Genomic DNA, 19,193 nt, shown 5'->3' on the forward strand with positions numbered 1-19,193 from the left:
ACAGACATCTTTGCTAATCAAGACCTGGGAACAGAAAGCCTGGACAGACCGGCTGGGGAGGCAGCACTGGGTCCAACTGGAGGGTTTGTCAAAGTTTTCCAGGAGGCATCGGCAGCTCTTTAAGCTTCTTGACAGCCAGGATAACAAACCATGTCTGCAGAGCCCTGGGGATCCAGGGAGAAATTAAGACGAGTAATGAATAGAGCCATTTTTCAGGGGTTCGCAGCTGCAGAGGCAAGTGGGGCCAGTGGGCAAAAGGTGCTGAAGAGGCACATGGGGAAGGGACCCCGGGTGGCACCAGGGCTGTCACCAGGGCGGCGCGTGTCCCTCCTCTCCCGGCTCTGCCCGAGAAGGAAAGCACTTCATTGCCTGCCAGAGCGGCTTTTATCCTGCGCCTGCTGCCACGGGCACCCTCCAGATCAGTGGGGTCCACAAAGCATTGCTGGCGAGCAGCCCCTTCCTCTGCCCCGCTGTGCTCATGTTCCTTAAAATGGGAAATTTTCTATTAGAGGCCTCAGTGGGCAGGCAGGGCTGCTGTTTACAACAGCAGGATGCTCCCTCCCAGCCAGGGCTGGGAAGGAAGAGGTTTGCAAGTGAGGCAGATCACCCCAAAAAGGATCAGGAGAAAGAGGGGTCTGGGAGCATCCTTGTTTCCCCAGCCTGTCACACTGGCAGCAATGCGCCCTTTGATTTGGGAAGAGGTTTTGTGGTACGGGCACTGGGAGTTGTGGTTGTGGGAGATGCTCTGGGAGACCCTGCCAGGTCTGTAACAGGAGGTCTGGGCATAGGTGACAGCGCGTGGGACCCAGGGGAAGACACACAGCCCAGTGGGAGAGGAGGGACACCCAGCCAGATGGCTCGCTTTGCTCTTCTCAAAGCTGATTCCCAGCTCCCAAAAGACTCACCTGCTCCCATGACTGTGCATCCACCAGCCGACAAGCCACGCATACACCAGTCCTTGTCCGCTGGGCAGGGAGGTCCTGCAGAGATCCCCCTTGGCCGTAGCTGCACCAGCTGAGCTCCTTCCCAGCTCCTTCATCCCTGGGCCCCATGACTCACAACGGTGCTTAATTAGCAGGAAGCCTGATGCAGACACCTGTCAACTCCTCCGAGACAACCAGCATTTCATGTTAGCTGCCCTGGGGCTGTTCGGCAGGAACAGCTCGCTCTCCGTATTGATATTCCTTCATCTTAGCCTATTTTCCAAGCCATCAAGCTGCCACCACAACCCTCCCAGGCCTGGCAGTGCCGGAGAAAATGGCCTCATGTCCATCAGCTCCTGGACTCCGATCCCACCTTTGCAGCTGCTCAGGAGAGCTGGAAGTGCTTTGTGCTTCCCCCCGGCAGCCCAAGGGCTCCCTGCCAAGGAACTCGGGCAGCCCTCAGTGACCCGAACCCCCAGGTTCGTGCACAGCGTGCACCAAACGCAGGCTTCAAGTCAGGGCAACTTTGAAGGTACGAAAGAAAGTCACTGCCTGACTCTCCAGCTCCGCAGAGAGTCTTCGAGACGTGGACTTCCACCACGTGGAAGTGGCATCACCATCCCGGCTCTGGCATGGGGACAGCCACCCCACCAGGGCCCACAGCGATAGCGGGTAGAGGCTACATGGCTGCTTTGATTCATTGCAGCCAGCAGAAGGGCACAGTGCCATCACCAGCATTTTTAGTGCTGGTGGCATTTTGTGATACAGTGGTGCACTGTAGCCAACACGCTGGGACCTGCGGCAGGTTGCCTGGGGTGGCCTGAGGTTCGTGGCCAGTCTTGCAGAGGCAGGAAAAAGAAGGACAGATTGGCCCGATGGTTCTAATTAAGGTACAAAGAGATCCCCTGTTAATTGCAAAAGGTGTTAACTCTGAAACCTAATGGTTAAGGGCTGAATAGCAACCTGATGTTAGTGCTCACCACGTTGGCTGGCCTGTCACCAGCTGGAACCAGACAGAGCATCCCTCCTGGGGAAATGCCACGTCCTTTGGAGTGCCCCTCCAACCCCCCTCCCCCGTAGACCGCCATACTGCTGCTTACTCCCCACCTGCCCTGTACTCTCCCTCGCCAGGACCAGCTGAGGACTCTTTCATGGAGCAGATTCGCCTCCTCCCTCACCATCAGGATGACATGTGTCATTGTCTACTTCCCAAAGGCTTTCTGGTGCTCCACCAGTGCTGGGAGGGGAGATGCTGTGCTCAGTGTGTGTAGGGTCAAGGGGGTCTTGCAGTGGTCCAAAAACATCCCCCCTCCATGTCACGCACAGGGAGAAGACAGAAAATGACACAATTAAGACTCAATGATGCATCAGCCAGACCAAACCCCAGGCCATGGGTGCCCTCACTTCTAGGTGCCAGGCTCCATCCCCAGGCTGGCTGTTTCCCCCACACTCAAGTCAGTGGAAAGATCAACACCAAATCCTTCAGTGGTTCAGAAATTCATCTCCATCACATGGAACAAGTGGGTGGCCACGAGACACCAAGGAGTCCCTTCCCTTTCTCCAGTGCCCATGTAAAATTCAAATGGACAAGGAAGAAGCTGCTGTAAATAATGCATTTGTGGTGCACTACACGGCTTCAGGAGCACATATTCATTGTCTAGTCTTATTTAAAGAAACCCAGCCCTGCCTGCGTCATTAAAAATGCATCCTGGTTTCAGCTTCATCCCATATACACTCACCACTGTGAAGCAGGTGGCTTGGTGGCTGTTTTCATGCCTTCCCACTCTCAGCTGGTCTTTGGCAGCCCCATGCTGGTATGAACGAGGCCTCCGGGTCACATGAAAAATTCACACACTTGGTATCAGGCATTTTCCATCCCTCTGCTCCCTGCTCCTCCCTCGCACCTGGGCCTGAGGACCCGCTCTCTGCTGCTGCCTCCCAGACCCTAGCAGCATCCTCCGAGCTAAGAAAGGATGCTAATGAGAACTGCTAAGCCCCAGTCTGGCCACAGCATCAATCCCACCACTTTCCCATCCTGCTGCCTTCTCTCCACCTCCCTCTGGCCAAGTCTTAATTCTCCCCGACATGTTCCCCTTGCTCACGCCCTGCATCTCCTCTCCACCCACAGCCTGTCATGCTGCAGGGTTCGCCGGCTCCTGGCTGGGTGTTAACAGCTGGTGGGAGCCGAGCCTGCAGGGATGGAGTTTCCCTACAGCGTCCTCTTGCCTCGCTGGAGATGGCAGCGAGGAGCTGGGCCCCATAGGACCCGCAGGCTGCGGCATCGTGTTTGCTCTTCGTTTGCATTCCAGGGATGTGGTGCCCAAGGCTGGCGTCTTGCACAGCTCCTGGCAGGCACCAGGGGGAATTTAATTCACCTTTGGTGCTCTGGAAACAGTGGCTGGGGGTGAGGAGGAGAGGCTAGACTCAAAGCTGGGAATGAGGAGAGGAAGGTAAAGTCACCCAATGCCTGGCTGAAATTTGCCACGTGCCGCTCAACAACCAGGCAGCCGCAAGCCCAAACGCCTCGTTGATGGGGCAGCGCTTGAGATAACACGGCTGAAGCAATGGCAGCTCATTAGTGATGAAGATCCACCGCTTGCAGGCTGAGCCAAGGCAGGTCAGCAGGAGCAGGACTGCGTGCAGGGTAGCGAGGAGGGCAGCCGCGAGGAGCTCCGTGCCGAGGGCACTGGCCCCTGGCACATGCAATGTCCAGGAACAACCTGTGTGGCACGGCTGCCGGAGCAGGGCAGCTCCGGCAGCTCCTGAAACAGCAAGGCCACCTACCCTGGGCACTGCCGGCATAGGGCAGAGTGTAGATGAGTGCCTTCAGATGTCCACCAGCACCAGAGGTTCTGCAGGGAGATGGGGGGAAACCCAGGAGGTTTCCAGCCCCAACCAGTGCTCTCACCCCTTAGCTGGACCATGACTAACCTGTCTGCACCCATCCCTGCAAGGACAGCCTCTGCTCAACCAAAGGCAGAGCCATCAAACGGCGCTCAGCCCACCTCTGTCTGTTGGAGGGAGCACGGGGCCAACTGCAAGTGTGTGTGAGACCGCAGCAAAGCCTGGGCCAGAGGCATTATTCACGGCTTACAACGTTTATCCCTGCTTGCTGCTCGCTGCCTCCTCCTCTCTGGGAAGCGCTGAGCCGCCAGCAAACTGCGGGGTGGGATAAGCCAGCAGCATCACTCGGACACATGGACACCCACCCACAGCCCCATGCACGCAGCCTGTGCCCACCTGGGCACTCGCCTGGATCCTCCACATCCCCCCACGGAGCAGCTCCTCCAGAGACACTGCAAGAAAGCCTGGGAGATAACACATGCCTGCGACATTAGCAATTAAGGAACATTAATTATAATAATAATAATTATCACAAAATAGCATTTTTATGGCACAATATTATGCTGAAGGATTTACAACATACTGAATCATGAAGTTCGTAATTAAAGTTATTTTAGTTTCTAATTTCGCTTTAATTCTATTCCAATAAAAGATATGATAAATATACCTTAAAAAAACACACAGAAACCATTACTTAAGACATCTTCCCTATACAGGGATGTTATATTACAGCACAAAGATCCCTTGAGGAGCATCACAAACCTTCGTGAGGAAGAAGTGTCCGACCCTGTGAAATACTGAGCTCCCACAAGCCTCTCCCCAGGGCAGCAGGGCATCTGGAGCCTCCAACACATCCGCGTTGGCTTTCACTTCCCAGCCACAAGCCCTCTGAGATGGTTTTGTAAGTCACCATGTTTCTTCTGCTGGTGGGATGGGAGGAACTGGAGAGCCTGGTATCCACAAGGCAGCTCCCCAGGAAGAGCTGAGCTGGGTTTATTCCTCACGCTGCTGCCGGAGGAGTCCTGGCGTCACCACTATGTGCATAACACTGCCCGGACAGAGCAGGGGTGTTTCACTCCGGCTCTGACTTCAGTCCATGCACATATGGGTAGGAAAGAGAGAGCAAAGGCAAGACTCAAATCCCAGTCTTCTCAGCCTTGGAGACTTCCTTTTTCCACCTCTCAGCCTTTTTTCCAGGAGAAAATGTTGGTTGTCTAAAGAGGTTTTACAGAAGAAAAAAAAAAAAACAACAACCTGCAATTGTTTTGATGAAAGTTCATCACCACAGTAAGAAAAGGAAAAAATAAACAACAGGGAAATTCTTTAGACATGATCAAAGACTTCTGTCTTGGAAGAGATATTACCATTGTAAAAGGATGTTTCAGTTCCATTTTGTGAATAAACTCTATAATATTAACAAAGCCAAAAACAGAATTCAAAGGTTGATGCTTACCATGGCAGCCCGCTCTGACCGCCCTGTATCTTGCTGCACAGGAATGTTGAGTAACAAGTGTATCACCCCACTGTGGAGCAAGATATATTTTGAAATCTCAGGTTTTCCCCCGAAACAGCCGCCACTTTGCAGGACCTGCACTGTAACCCAGCTGGACCCAGCCGGGCTCGTGCCGGTTCAGCCATCCCCACCTTGATGCCTCGTGGCATTAGGAGACATGGGGCCAACTTCAGCGGGTTTGAGCCCCCCTCGCCTGGGAGCTGTGCCCCACTCTCACTGCCGACACCAAATGGCACAAGAGGAGGGAAGGGACAAGGAGGAGCTGATGGCCTTGAGAAGCCATTTGCCTCCAAACCCCCTGGCACCACCCCCACGGCTCAGGCAGCCCTGGCTGTGTCCCAGCAAAAAGCCACTGCAGCAGCTGAAGGTCCGTCACGTCTGTCCCTCGAGAGGCGGCATGGACCCAGCTGTCCCGCTGCTGTCCCGCGGTGGCAACAGCCATTTGATTCGGAAGCCGGAGATGTGCCGCATCCCCGTGCCTGCCGCACGGTCCCTGCTCGCTGCCTTTAAGGAGCCCCCTCTGCCCGACCCCACTGTGCTCTAACGCCGGGACAACCCATCACACCGGTGGAGCAGCCGCAGGGCAAGGCTGGCAGCCCTTCGCCCCCCAGCTTACCCCTAGCTCTGCCCCTGCCCTAACCAGGCAGCACGGCCGACTGCCTCCGCACCCAGCCTGCAGCCCCGCTCCTCCGGGACCCCCCCGGGACTTAACTTCTTCACGATTAATTTAAGTGCCTCTATGCATTGTGCTGCCCAGCTGGGCCTCCCCAGCACGGATAACCCACCTCGCCACGGACACAGGGGACATTACAGTGAGTCCGGGACACGATAGGTCTTGGCTCTCTGACAGCCCGTAACTGATGGCTGGTTTAGGAGGCAGCCAGGGCAGCGCCGACTCCCAGGAAAGCAATGGGTCTGCCAGCAGGCCGTCCTGGCACCCACGCTCCCGGGTGCAGAGGGACCCAGCCTCGGCTGGAAGGGAGATGGGAATTCCCCAAAAGCAGAGCAGGGATGGAGGGGTGAGTGTTTGAGGGAAGGGTGAAGGCTTTAACTAGAAGAGGTGTCTATACTACTAGCAAGGTCTTTAATTAATTCTGGGAGAGTGATTTCTGAATTATATCCTGACCTGTACGCCACAATCAATAAATGCATTAAAGCAGAAGGAGCCTGCAAGCCTTTGGCTGTGCTGCTCCACACCATCCCTGCAGCCCATACCCTGCTCCATGCCCAGCCAGGGCTGCAGAGCGATCCCCTGCGAGCAGCGGGGCTGGGTGCTGCAGCAGCTGGGAATGTGCCCCATGGAGTACCCCTCCTTGGGCGGGTTCCCCACACCTGGGAGGGATGCAGACACCCTGAAATACTGAATTCTTCAAGGTTTGGTGGCAGAGACAGAAAACAAGCCTCCCTCTGCTGCACCAGGCTGGTGCTTCCGCTGCAGCCTTGCGCTCCTCCTCTCACCCTGCTCCCCATCTCCTGGCTACCTCTTACAAACTCATTTGATCTGGAAAACCAAGAACAAGGCAGAGTGTCCATAAGGTTGAACCAGAAGTCCTGGAAAGCTCGGCTGCCCACCCATTTTAGGATGCCAGATTTAGGAAAGAGTTTAGCATCCTTGGGAAGGGTTTAGTGATTTGAAGAAGCCGCCTGGAAGTTCCTGCTCTTCATGCATGCTCGCCTGGCACATCCCTGCTGCCTGAAGGGAGAGCTGGGAGCTGGAAAAACAAAAGCAAATACAAACACTTCAGCCTATTTATAAAAAAAGTTTACAAAATAATGAATGAAAGACAGCTAATGATGCATCATATGGTTAGTGCCAGGGAAAAAGCTCTAAATTAAAGTCCTCAAATATGAAAAGAATCAACATTTAATAAGACAGTTAAAGTATGTTATTTAAATGTCACTCCATTATTAAAAGTGTATATTTTTTGAGGTTTAATAACCATGTAATTGAGGCATCTTTTCAATAGTTAAACCTTGGCAAATATGTTTTTCATAATTAGCTGGTATTTATTTAACATGCAATAACCATCCCATTAAATTTAATGACTTCAATTAATAGGTACAGAGGGGCCTTTTTTAATGTCAATATGTATTCTTAAAAACGGTTCCTGACGCGGTGCCACGAGGAAGCTCAGCTACCTGGGGGTGACCGCGGAGGGCAGGTGCCCGAGCCAAGCCACGGGGCTTTGCTGGCACCCCACTGCAGGAATGGGGACCCCAGGGATCCTGCAGTCAGAGAGGGGGTGCTGTGTGCCCCAGGTAGAGCTCGGGGTGCACAAGGAAGGTGATGCCAGCACACCCATGCCGGGCACCTCCTCACCCCGCCAGCCCCACCGCCAGGTACAAGGAGCAAGGCCGAAGGGCAAACTTTGCCACGGCAGCGAAGCAGGAAAGGCTCAGCCTGATGCAGCCGTGGCTGAGCCTTGTAGCCTAAATTAGCGAACAGCCCAGGGTAAATTAACTCCTTTAACAAACCATTCAGTAGAGAGTTATTAACCAGCTTGTAATAAAGCCCAGCATGACGCTGTCATTCTGCAATCCCACTGGTGTAAAACCCCACACCGTTAGGGAGGAAACCTCCATCACACAGGTATGTACCACCTCCATTGCCCCAGCACCTCCCCGGCCCCAGGCAGGGGTTTTGCTGCCACCTCCCAAGACCTCTGCACCCCCGGGGGCTCTTCGCACTCCCCTAGCCCTGGCAACCCCAAAATGACTCTCCCTCATCCTTCAGGCCCCTGCTCTCCCCATGGAGCTCACCCAGTTGCTGGGGGACTTGGATTTACCTGAAGGCAGAAGCGCCCGAGGAAGAGGGCACGTTTCCCCACGTAGCAAACAGGGAAGCACGCTCAGGAACACAGAGCAAACCCCTCGGAAAGCAATTACTGCTCATGAGAAGCAGCATGTGAGAAACACATCACCTTTCTGCTCCAGCAAAGGTGCCAGTGTGCGGAGCCACAGCAGCCAGCCCCAGGGCACGCTGGAAGTAAGGCACTCCCCACCCAGGGACCCCAAAATGCTGACAGCCAAGGCCAGCAGCCAGCATGGCCCCCTGGCCTGCCTCATGGACAGCCAGGGGACCCCAGTGCCCCACAGCCACCCATCTGCCCCTGAGGCCATCTCAGCCAGGGATGTGATGCTGGCTGTGGGCACCAGGTCAGGTCACGTCCTCCTCTCTTGCAAACCAGTGAGGTGATGCTGGAAGGGTTCACTGCAGCCAGGGGCCCCTGGGGAAGTGGTTCCTCCATTTTTCCTGTTCCAGGCTCAGGAGACACCAAGTCCTTGAAGGCAAAGGATTATACTGGGCTTATACTTCTGGCCAGGCTGGCCTGGGTTCACGGTGACTTCACGTTCACCCTAGGCAGAGATCCAGCTCTAGCAGGGTCCACGTCCCCGAAAATACCAGCACATGGCCCCAGGACTTTCCTTCCACCCCTGACTTCTCCCTGCCCCTTCTGGCCCTTTCCATTGCAGCACGGCAGAGCCTGCGGGGCAGCCAGCATCTCACCACTTCTGCATCCCTGGCACCTCCTTCCCCAGCTAAAACCCTTTGAGACCATTTGCAGACAATGGCCAAAACGCACCAAGGAATGAGCAGATTGAGGAACCATATGTCTCCACGCATTTCCCCAGGCATGGAGCGAGGTGCTGGCAGCGCCACTGGCTTCTGCTGGGCAAGACCTCGGCTGCCTGCACTCTCCTGCCCCACAGGCACTGAGGTAGCAGGGCTTAGCAGCGATCAGTGAATGCCATTTAATTGTGGCATCGGTAACTAAGGGACATCATCGGTTGCTCTGACAAGGCCACCATGAGCTGGCTGCAGCCATCTGCTCCCCTTGCCCAGGGACGCCAGTGCCCATGGGGGTGGACCAGTGATTTCTGGTGCTGGGGCTGGGGTCTGGGTGGGAGAACTCCCACCCTGCTGCCCTCCTACCTGCAGCTTGGCTTGTGTAGCCTGGCCAGGATGGGGAGCAGAGCCGATGGGGTTATTGAGTGCCATAGCCCAGGCACAGGTGCCCAGCGGCGAAGCTGCCAGCCTGCAAAGAGCCGCCTGCACTGACGTGGCCATAAATTACCTGTGGAGCCGCCGGGGACCTGCACTGGAGGGGAGGCAGCAGCGGTGTGCGGCCCCGTGCAGGAGCCCAGCGCAGGCAATTAATCCTCGTTAGCAGCCTGACGGGGAGACGGGCTTGCTGGGCGTGCGGCACAGAGCAGCTGCTCCTGCAGCGAGGCTCACTCCTCCGGCACCGCCGCCCACTGCCACACTCCTCCATTTTTACCCCTCCTTCCCCAGCATCCTCCGCTCTGTGCAACTCCCCTTTCCCTGTCCCAACCGTACCCCCTCTCCTTCCTCTCCCCTTTGTTTCCTCCTGCCTTTTTCCATCCTTTCTTCCCATGTCTCCCACCAGCATCCCACCCCAAAGATGCTCCTGCAGCGCTCAACCTCCCAACGAGTGCCCAAGAGCCCTTGCAATGGGGCGGCTCCTGGGACTTGGGCACCCCATGCCGCAGTCTCAGCCACCAACCTCCTGGCTTTCAGAGAAAGAAGAAGAAAACAGGACATGCCAAACGACAAGGCCACCTCCAGGGCCCAGACCTGCACTGCTGCACCCCGGCCCTTGGGGACACGAGGCTTGCTGGGCAAGGGCAGAGCACAGCCCGGCCAGGGCAGCCCAGCAATGCTGCGCGGGGACATGTCGTCCCCAGTTGTGACATCCCCAAAGCGAGCAAATGCTGATTCTCACACAGCAGATGGCAAATCCTACAGCAGGGAGGGGAAGCGGGGTGCCCATCAGCACCCCCAGCTATCGCCTTAACTCTGCATCTCCCTTTTCAGGGCTGGGAGCCAGCACCGGTCTTCCAGGCTCTTCCCTCCACCGTCCTCCTCTCCCCACCTCCAGATGTCCCCAAGGACACCCCCTGGGGCCAGGGACCAACCTCTGCCTGCTGTCCCTGTCCCTCTGCACCCAGGTCCATCAGCCAGCACTCCAGGAGAAAGTATAGAGCTGAAGCAAGAAAGAACCTTGATTTTAAAGAAAATAATAATTCTGGAATAAATAAATAAATAACAAGCCCAAGCGCAAGTCTGCTTTTAAATTCAAATGTGCAATATGGCCCAGAGCCTCGGAGCCAGAAGGAAACTACAGATTTGGGCAAGGAAACAGGGAATATTTCGCTTCAGCTCAGTCCAAGCCATCGTGATTTACACAGCAGCGAGGGAGGTGGGGAGAGTGCTGCTCCCCGAGGGCTCTTCAGCTCTGGCAGCCGTCCTCCTGCCCGCTGCCCCCGGCCCACTATCCCTCAACCGAATAAGTTTCTCCGGGCTCCTGCATCCCGCATCAACTCCCCACCACATCCCACCAGCTCTGCTTCGGGGCCACGGCTGTGTCAAGGCAGGGGGTTCTCCCCGGGGCTGGCGTTTAGTCCTCCAGCTCCCAGGGGCACAGCACGCTCCCGGGACCCAGGACCCTCCAGCCGAGCAGGGCACAGGGCCACGCAGCATGGCACCCAAGCAGGAGCGTGACCCCCAGCCCCTGCTCAGGGGCTGGTTGGGATCACAGAAACGCCGGTGGCCGCAGCGGCTGCCACCCAGCTCGGGCAGGGGATTCACAGCAGGCAGCCACACCACGACTGTGGCCCTGTCCCACCGGGGAGGCTCCTGCCACTGCCAGGGGGTTGCAGCCCCCAGCCCAGGGCGAGGGACGCTCTCCGAACCCCGGGGCATCCATCACCCGGCCAGCAGCGGTGGCCAGCTCCCGTCCCGGGAGCCCGTAGCCGTAACTGGGAGCCAAGTCCCCTGCGGGCCACCAGTGACACGAGTTTGGACAGGCCTCAGCCCACGCCCCCCAGCTGGGCACAGCCGGGGTCTTACCTCTCCCGTTTCGGGGAGACAGCGCCCGGGTCGTCTGGGGGGGCTCACAGGGACGTGCCTCGGCTCTCGACAAGCGCGGACCTCCGCCGAGGGCAGTCCGGCAGCACCCCCCGGCCCCGAGCCGAGCGGCGGCCGGGAAGCGGCGGCGGCAGCAGCGCGGACCGACAGTGCCATCTTGTGCCGCCTGCCAGAAGGGATGCCCGGCCCGCGGGGCGGCGGGGGCAGCAGGGCAGGTGGGGGTCCACCCTAGGCCCAGGGCGCCTCTTGCCTAGGGCGGTGACAGGGAGGTGACAGCGAGCCCGGAGAAGGGGAGGAAAAACTCAGCACAGATTCCCCAGCCCCGTTTTTCCACGCCAGCAGGTGCCTTCACCCCCCGCCCAGCAGCCCCGCACCCACACCGGGGTGCGAGGACAAGGTGGGAAGGGGCACGAGGTGACGGCTGTACCCATGGCCACGTCCTGAACGCAGGCGCTGCAGGACCCTGTGCCCGAAAACCAGACACCCCGATGCAGGTGCATTACCCCGACGGACGTGGGCCACGCGACTTCACACGGGGTCGTCCTGAGCAGCAGCCCCTCATGCTCTGCCCAGGGAGGGTCAGGGCTGCTGCTCTGTCCTGCTGGCACGGCGGGTGCTGGTGGGGCTGAGGAGAGGAGCTCTCCTCAAAACCAGCGGGTTTCTGTGAGCGCAGTCCTGGTCCCCCTAAAAACACACAGACAACACAGCAGGGCATAACCTCCACGGAAAAAGAGCAAAGTGGGGATACAGAGTTGGCTGCTGGGGGTGTGAAGGCACATGGGAGGTGCTGGGCACAGCACATCACCCCATCACCCAGCACCGCGGCCCTGACACAGTGACCCAGGGACAGAGGGGCTGCAGAAGCTGCAGGCAACGCCGTGACATCCTCCCCCATGTCCCCGTGGCACATACGCGTCCTCCACCACGAGCACGGAGAGCAAGAGAGGGGGGGACTGACCATGGGGTGGGGAGGAAATCTGCTTCACAAATTACCGTTAGTACCAAATGTCCCTTCTTATCAAGACTGGACGGGTATTCAATTTTCTCTTCAAACGCCTGCCTTCTGAAATGGTAATAGAATTTCAAATCTAGGGGAAAAGGGAGGGGAAAAACTGAATATGCAAGGATTAACAATGAGAGAGAGAGACAAAGGAAGAAATTATACCAAAAAATATAGTCGGAGCCTTTGCAGGAATTAATTAAATACAAATATAAAGAGAAAATTAACAGTCTCATGCTTAGGAGGGGGGAGAAAAGGGATATTTTCTGAGTTTAATTAACCTTTTTTGCCAAGAACAATGAAAAGGAAGGAGGGGGGAGGGAGAGGAGAGCAAAAACTCCTAATGGTTTTGCCTTGCAGGAGATAATTACGGGAACCAGCCACATCAGGGTCTGTCCACACAGGTTTGGGGTGCGTAGGTCTGGCTCATGCACATGCCGGGCTTGTGTGCATGTAATAACTCGTTTGTTGGTCCTAATTGGTAGGTAGGTCGGGAGGAGCAAAGGCCGAGCTAGGAAGAGCCATGGTCCCCAGGTTGCCAGGGGGGCTTCAGGGAGGTGAGGAGGGGACATCCCCTCCAGGCAGCACCATGGGGAAGGGGAGAGCACTGGGCATCGGTGGGAGATGGCTGGTGGCCATGGTGGCTAGCAGGGCTGCGAGAGACTCTCCATCCCCACACTCCCAAATACCTTGTTTGCAGGTTTTATATCTGCGGTGCTCAGAGGCATCAGTCACAGGGCAACAGCATGGGGGTAGGATGGGGTTTTGGAGCAGCTGGATGCCAAATGAATGGTCTTTGTCACCACTGACCACTCCTGGGGAAAGCGAGGCAGCCGGGCAGTGACAACAGGACGAAAAGTGACGGCACAAGGAACAGAAAGGCAATGCCAATGCTAACAGGAGCGCCTGGCTGCTGAGTCCTTGCTGCCCTGATGCTCCTTGCCCTGGCACCTCTCTGCTTTGCTGCTGCCCATGCAGGAGCTGTTTGGCCACAATGTGGACTCCAAAAGAGGGGAAGGGGACAAAGCCAGACCTGGAGAGCAGGAGCTCTGGCTGCTTTAGCAGCAGGCCAACATCAAGCCCAGCTGTGAGGAGCAGCACGGTGCTCTCTGGGCTATGGGCGCTGCCGGACATCCAGGCTTACGCCTGCAAGCCCTGCAATAACGTTTATGGCAACTCACATCCCACTGGTCACCAGGAGCAATGAAAAGGGGCCAGCTGGTCCCCCACAGGCCACTCAAACAAGGGGTGAGGAACAGCACCATCCTCCTCCTCTGGGTCTCAGCGCTGGGGCTACCTACGGGGAGGAGCTCCCCAGAAAAAAGTTCAGAGCTTTGGGACCGAGGTGCTGCCTTTCACTACAACCTTTCGACACCTTGGTGCCACAAGTTAGGAGCAGGACCTGCCTCCCTCTAACCCCCAGCCAAGAGAAGCAGAGATTTCCCAAGGACTTGTCACATGTAACTTCCTTGGGCCACGACATATGAGGATGTCCCACACCCGTGCGGCACAAGCTCCTCTCCCTCCAACCCTGCCTCACCATGATTATACCACCACCCATCACATACGTGCTCCGGCGGAGAAGCCAGGCTCCGCACTCCTGGACAAGGCTGCGGGCAGGAGAGCTGGCTTTCCAGATGGGGTTGGCTGCGGTGAAGCCCGGTTTCCACTGAGTGACAGAGGGAGAAATTCATCATTCCCAGGCAAGAGGCTCCAGAAAAGCACAAGCTGAAGACCCGGACCTCTGCACGGGTCAGGCCCTGCCAGCACGGCATCACCCAGGAGGACACACACAGGGGCTACGGATTACCTGGGAAGCGGGACGGGGTGATTAATAAGTTAAAACCAACACCAGCAAGTGTTTGTTTAACAAAAGCAGCTCCTTATCTGTCCAGGAATAGATTGCAAAATTATTCAAGAGTCTTCAGTGTAAATTATTCTCGGTATAAGGATTGTTTAAATTGCAAGCTGGGAATATTACTGTGAAGTGTACAAGGTATGTGGTAAATTATGTAACCAATTTATGTAATTTATAAATTGAGTTACATAAATTAGCTACACAAGGTACAGCATGAATGTCAAATTGTATACTCAATTGTCACAATAATAGCTCAGCATCAGATTAGCTTGAGGATTAATCCAGACAGTACAAAGTCTGGATGTTACAAATAAATAAATATAAATATCAAACTGTATACTAACAGCTCCAACTAGAAAGTTATTGGCATTAATAAAGTGCAACCACTCAATTACTTGTCAGAGGGGGAAAAAACAGGCAGAGACAGGAGGATCAGTTTGCTTTTCAGTTTGCACAGACATCCCCAGCATCAGTGCCCCGCAAAGTGCTTTGGGAAGGACAGAAGCTACCCAAACCTCCTCCAGAAGTCCATGTCTCACTCCTAGGGTAAGGAATATCTCCATTAACAGTAAGGGGCTACAAAATCGCTGATGACTTTGCAATGAAGCAGTTCAGACTAAGGGCACTGTTACACGACTTAATTCCTTGCACGCAGAGCCGTGAGTATGGAAAAGTCCGTGAATCTGTTGCACAGCTCTGAGACTCACCTGCCATTATGCACTAGCCCAAACTTTCCAGACTTGAAGGACCCCTAGCAAACCAGAACCAAAGCTGTTCGTTTTCCCCAAGTTAACACTCAAAGGTACATTTTCAACCCCTTGTCTTCCATGAGCACTTCCCCTCTGCTCCCATAGATTCCATGAGCACTTCCCCTCTGCTCCCATAGATTCCTCAACCCCCTGGTTCAGTATGGGTGAGGCGACCCTGGGCCAGGCACAGCCTTTTTGGACAGACACACACCATGAGACAAAATGTGCTTCTCTTTCAGTCTCCAGGTAGAGCTTTGACATAACTTGAAAACCTGGAAAGGGTTTTTGGGAGGATATGTGGGGATTTGGAGCAGCAAGGGGGAATACTACAGAGTGGTTTATAAATTACTTAACTTAAAATCTAAGGCTGGATGGAAAGAATTACTTTGGACCAGAGGAAGCAAGGTAAGCCAGGAGCTCTCCCCAGGGAGCCTTGCTCACAGGGTGGCCCCATGGGCGCTATGGGCAGTAGCAGGGCTGAGCCATGTTTCATACTTCTTGCTCCACTGTCCATATTCTCAATGCATGCTAAAGGCTTCCAAGTTTCAGAACTTTCAACCTTGTATTCCTCATAAAAATCTAATTTTCTTTCAAGCTGAGAATGGCAGAACTCTGCCCTCCTGGGAACAGCTGTGATTGTATTGTCATCTGCTTGCCCAGGAGTGCTGCAAGGTCTGTAGCAGTGTTAGAGCATCAGTTTCCAGTCCCAGGAGTGACTAGAAAACGATCTAGAGCACAATTCTCTTGAGTAGAACTTATTAAAACCTTCCTGTTAATGGGTGTACTTGGTTTTCCCCGAAAGCTGTCTGAGTTTGGACCCCCCAAATGATCCCACAAGGTAAGCACTGGTGTGCAGTGACCAAGTTCACAGTGAGAAGGATGATACAGATTGCCTTAAAATCATGGTGTGCACACAGGTCTCATTTTTCTGTGCAATTCCTTGCACTGCCAAATGGAGATTTTTACCCAGCAGAACCACCACACTTTGAAACATCTGGCTCACCAGGCACAAAGGGCTTCCTTTCTCCTGATGCCACACTTGTATACTGTCACCTTGACACTGGATTCCTACAACCTATAGATCTAACCCCATTCATTGGCTGAAAATAGCCTCAAATAAAACTGCTTGAGTTTTCTATCAACAAGCAGCAATGCAGGACCACCTGCAGCCTCCAAAGAGCACATCTGCTTTGTTCTTTGAGGAGCTGAAGAACCAGAACCTGCTGTCTGAGGGTCCTTCCAAGAAGATTATCATCTTAGACTTGCATGATTTCTCTTCTCTATCTGTCCAGCCTCAGACTAAACGGCGACCCTTTCCTTCAGACAGCACAGTTCATTTTTCCTGGCAACGGGGAGGTCAGCCCAACCAGCAGCTGGGTGGGACTGACAGCCGGCACTGAGGTTTCATGGCTGGGTTTCATTAGGATGTTAGGGAAAGCAGCCATGAAGTCTATTAAATACATTACTGTGGCTTTTCTAAACCACCCTCCAGCCTGGGAACGTATACTTCAGGGTACCAGAAGGCTCGAGATACAATAATTAGAATGTAGTCTTGAAATAAATGGATGAGCATTTTCTCTTTTTGTAACCTCTTTAACTTAAAGATCCCACAGCACTCTGTAAGTACCTGATTGAAGTTTGGAACAAGCGTAGAACACAGCTAAGTCTACTGGTCTCAGATTATACTCTGTTTGGACAACCCTGCCTGCCTTCCCACCGTGGAGCCCCGAGATGTGGTCGCAGAGCTGTGCCTGGGAGCAGGCGCAAACCTTACGGCAAAAGGTGGCTTTGGACACCTGCAACGCACGTGGATGCCAGGCTCAGTCTCCGTGGCTGTCGCAGATGCACAGCACTGATCCATTTAGCACAATAAATGGCAATCCAAGGAAGTTATCATTAGTTGGCAACAGCGCGCTGGAAGGTAAGGAGTAGAGGGAAAAAGTCCCAACACAAAGGCTTGCAAAAGAAAAAGAAGTAAATAAGGATTAAAGGGACTATAAAGACTGTTTCATTGAAGCAGCCCATAAAGAGCAATTTCTCTGCCTTTTGTAAGCTTCTATTTCAGCTGATATGATTTAAGCTAAATCCTGAACTGGCATTTCCCCTCCGTCTCATTAAAAGCCACGAAGCTTCACTGCAGTCACCAGCCAGACTTCTTCAGCAGTTGAAAGGCTACTGAAGGAAAAGTAAAGAATTAATTTTTTAAAAGCCATGCTCACACATGGCTTTATCAAATGGCAGAGATTCAAATCTCTCCCTTGGTTCAGCCGCTCGGAGGGGGAATGCACGGCAGCACTGGCAAAGTTCCTGTTTACTTGTTTTATGATGGCAGTAACAAGGAACCCATTAAATTAATAGCCGTGCTTTATTTTTAATGTTATGTTTAGCTAATCTTGACTTACAGTGGCACTCCCCATCCATAGAAAATAAAAATCAAACTGTAATGATGGCCTCCATCACCGAGAGAACGGATACGGAGGGATGTTCAAGAGGTCATCGGAGGAAAAAACAACAACCTTCTCATTCCTCCTGAGGGAGTGTCACTCATGCCTCAGCTGATGCCCACTACAGAAATCAGCTCAGGCAGTTCAAGGACTAAATAATACAAAACTGATCTACAGCTGTGAGGGGGAAAAAAAAAAAAAAAAAAAAAAAAGTAATCGCCAGATAGACCCATTCCAACTCCACTGGCACCTCAGCAAGAGGCACCAAAACAGAGAGACCCTCCTGTTCTGCCTGTGTGAGACACCAACCCCTGGGACAGCTCAGCGGCCAGAGGCTGAAAGCCGGTCATACTCTCCTTACGGGTAAGGTTTAAGTCACCTGTTCACACACCCCAGAGTACGTACCCAGGTCAAAATGGGCCTTCTTGGATCTGAGATGGATCTTGGGAACAGCAGCTCTTCAAATAGGCCTGTGCAGCGATGGGTGAGCCTGGAGAGCGCGGGCAGCTCCGCCCTGTGCTCAGCAAGGAGCTGCCCACCCAGCGGCTCAGGCAGAGCCGCTCAGGCACAGACGCCCGCGCAGAGGGCACGGCTGGAGCGCGCACCCGGGGGCCCAGGGCGCTTTCGGCCGTATCGCCCACCAGCGCGGGCAAGCACCGACCCAGGAGGAGCACACGCGGTTAGCGATAGCTGCAGAAGGACCTCACTGCATCAGGGACAAGCAGTTCACCTGCACTCACCAGGTCCACCTCCCTCCGCTGCACAGCAGCTGGGCACTGCGTCCCCGCGACAGTGGCACACTGACAGACTCCGAGCACGCAGCTCTCAGAAGACAGCAGCTACCTCAGAGGGGTACAACTCAAATAAAACAAGCCCTTTCTATTACAGAAAAAATTGGTAAGGACCAAATGCAGAGAACCCAGGAAGACTCTTGAGTTTCCAGCATGATGCTCAGAAAGCTACTAACCATGGCAAGGCTGAATGAGCCCTCCTGTAGCTGCTCCTTGCCCTTGGTCATTTCCCACTTCGCAGTCTGGGTGACCCAATAATCTTTCCTGGTCTTAAACTATGAAGATAACATTTATTTTCTTTTAAATTCTGTAGAGAAGTAAGAAGTGTATAGGACTGAACCGCATGCACCAGTTTGCCATAAACAGTAGCAGTAGATGGGAATGAAGACAACTCACCCCACAGCTGTCAACCCAGTATTAACTCAGTATTCAAAAAGAATTTTGAAATTAAAGCTTTAAGGGATCCGTAAGGTGTGCAGATACTAACTCTTCAAAAAGAGCCATGTGAGCCAAAGGGTTCTGTTTGGGCTCATGCTAATCAGCAAACCTGCTCTAAAGATATCAAAAATCATATTCATTTCTGAACAAACTTTCTGAAAACAAAGGAGGATGCAAAGTAGGAATCAAAACACGACTCCGTGTCCCTACTGGCCCTTTTCCTACACTCACTGGGAGAGCAAGTCTACGCAACAGCTCCCACAGAAAACAAGACAGGGCAGCAGAAACCAGACACAAGTGCTATCAACTTCTCATAGCACATTGCAGAAATGAAATGGCTGGATCAAGCACAAGGTACTCCACTGAGTGTAAGCAGGAAGAGCATCTAATTTAGGCCATTCGCAAGGGGAAACCAGCTTCAGGGGCAGTGTGTTACATACCCCAGAGGGAGCAGTTGATTTCATCTTCAACTTAGAAACAAAAGTTTGTTTGCTGCTCTCCCTAGGAAGATGACAAAGGAAAGTTCTCTGCCATGTGCTGACCTGTGTAAAAAGTCTGAAAAGAGCACATCTGCCATTAAATCCAAGACACTCTTTTGACACAGAGCCCTCCAGAGACCACTGGCTGCTCCATTTGCTCCCTCTGGCTTCGCCCCAGGCTGCGCAACTACCGCTCTGCCAGCGTAATTACGCACCAGAGCGGGAGATGGAGCGGCATCGTTACTTGCCCCGAACAACCTCAGC

The sequence above is a fragment of the Leptosomus discolor genome, chromosome 9, assembly GCF_034619465.1.
Source record: "Leptosomus discolor isolate bLepDis1 chromosome 9, bLepDis1.hap2, whole genome shotgun sequence".
NCBI lineage: Eukaryota > Metazoa > Chordata > Aves > Leptosomiformes > Leptosomidae > Leptosomus > Leptosomus discolor.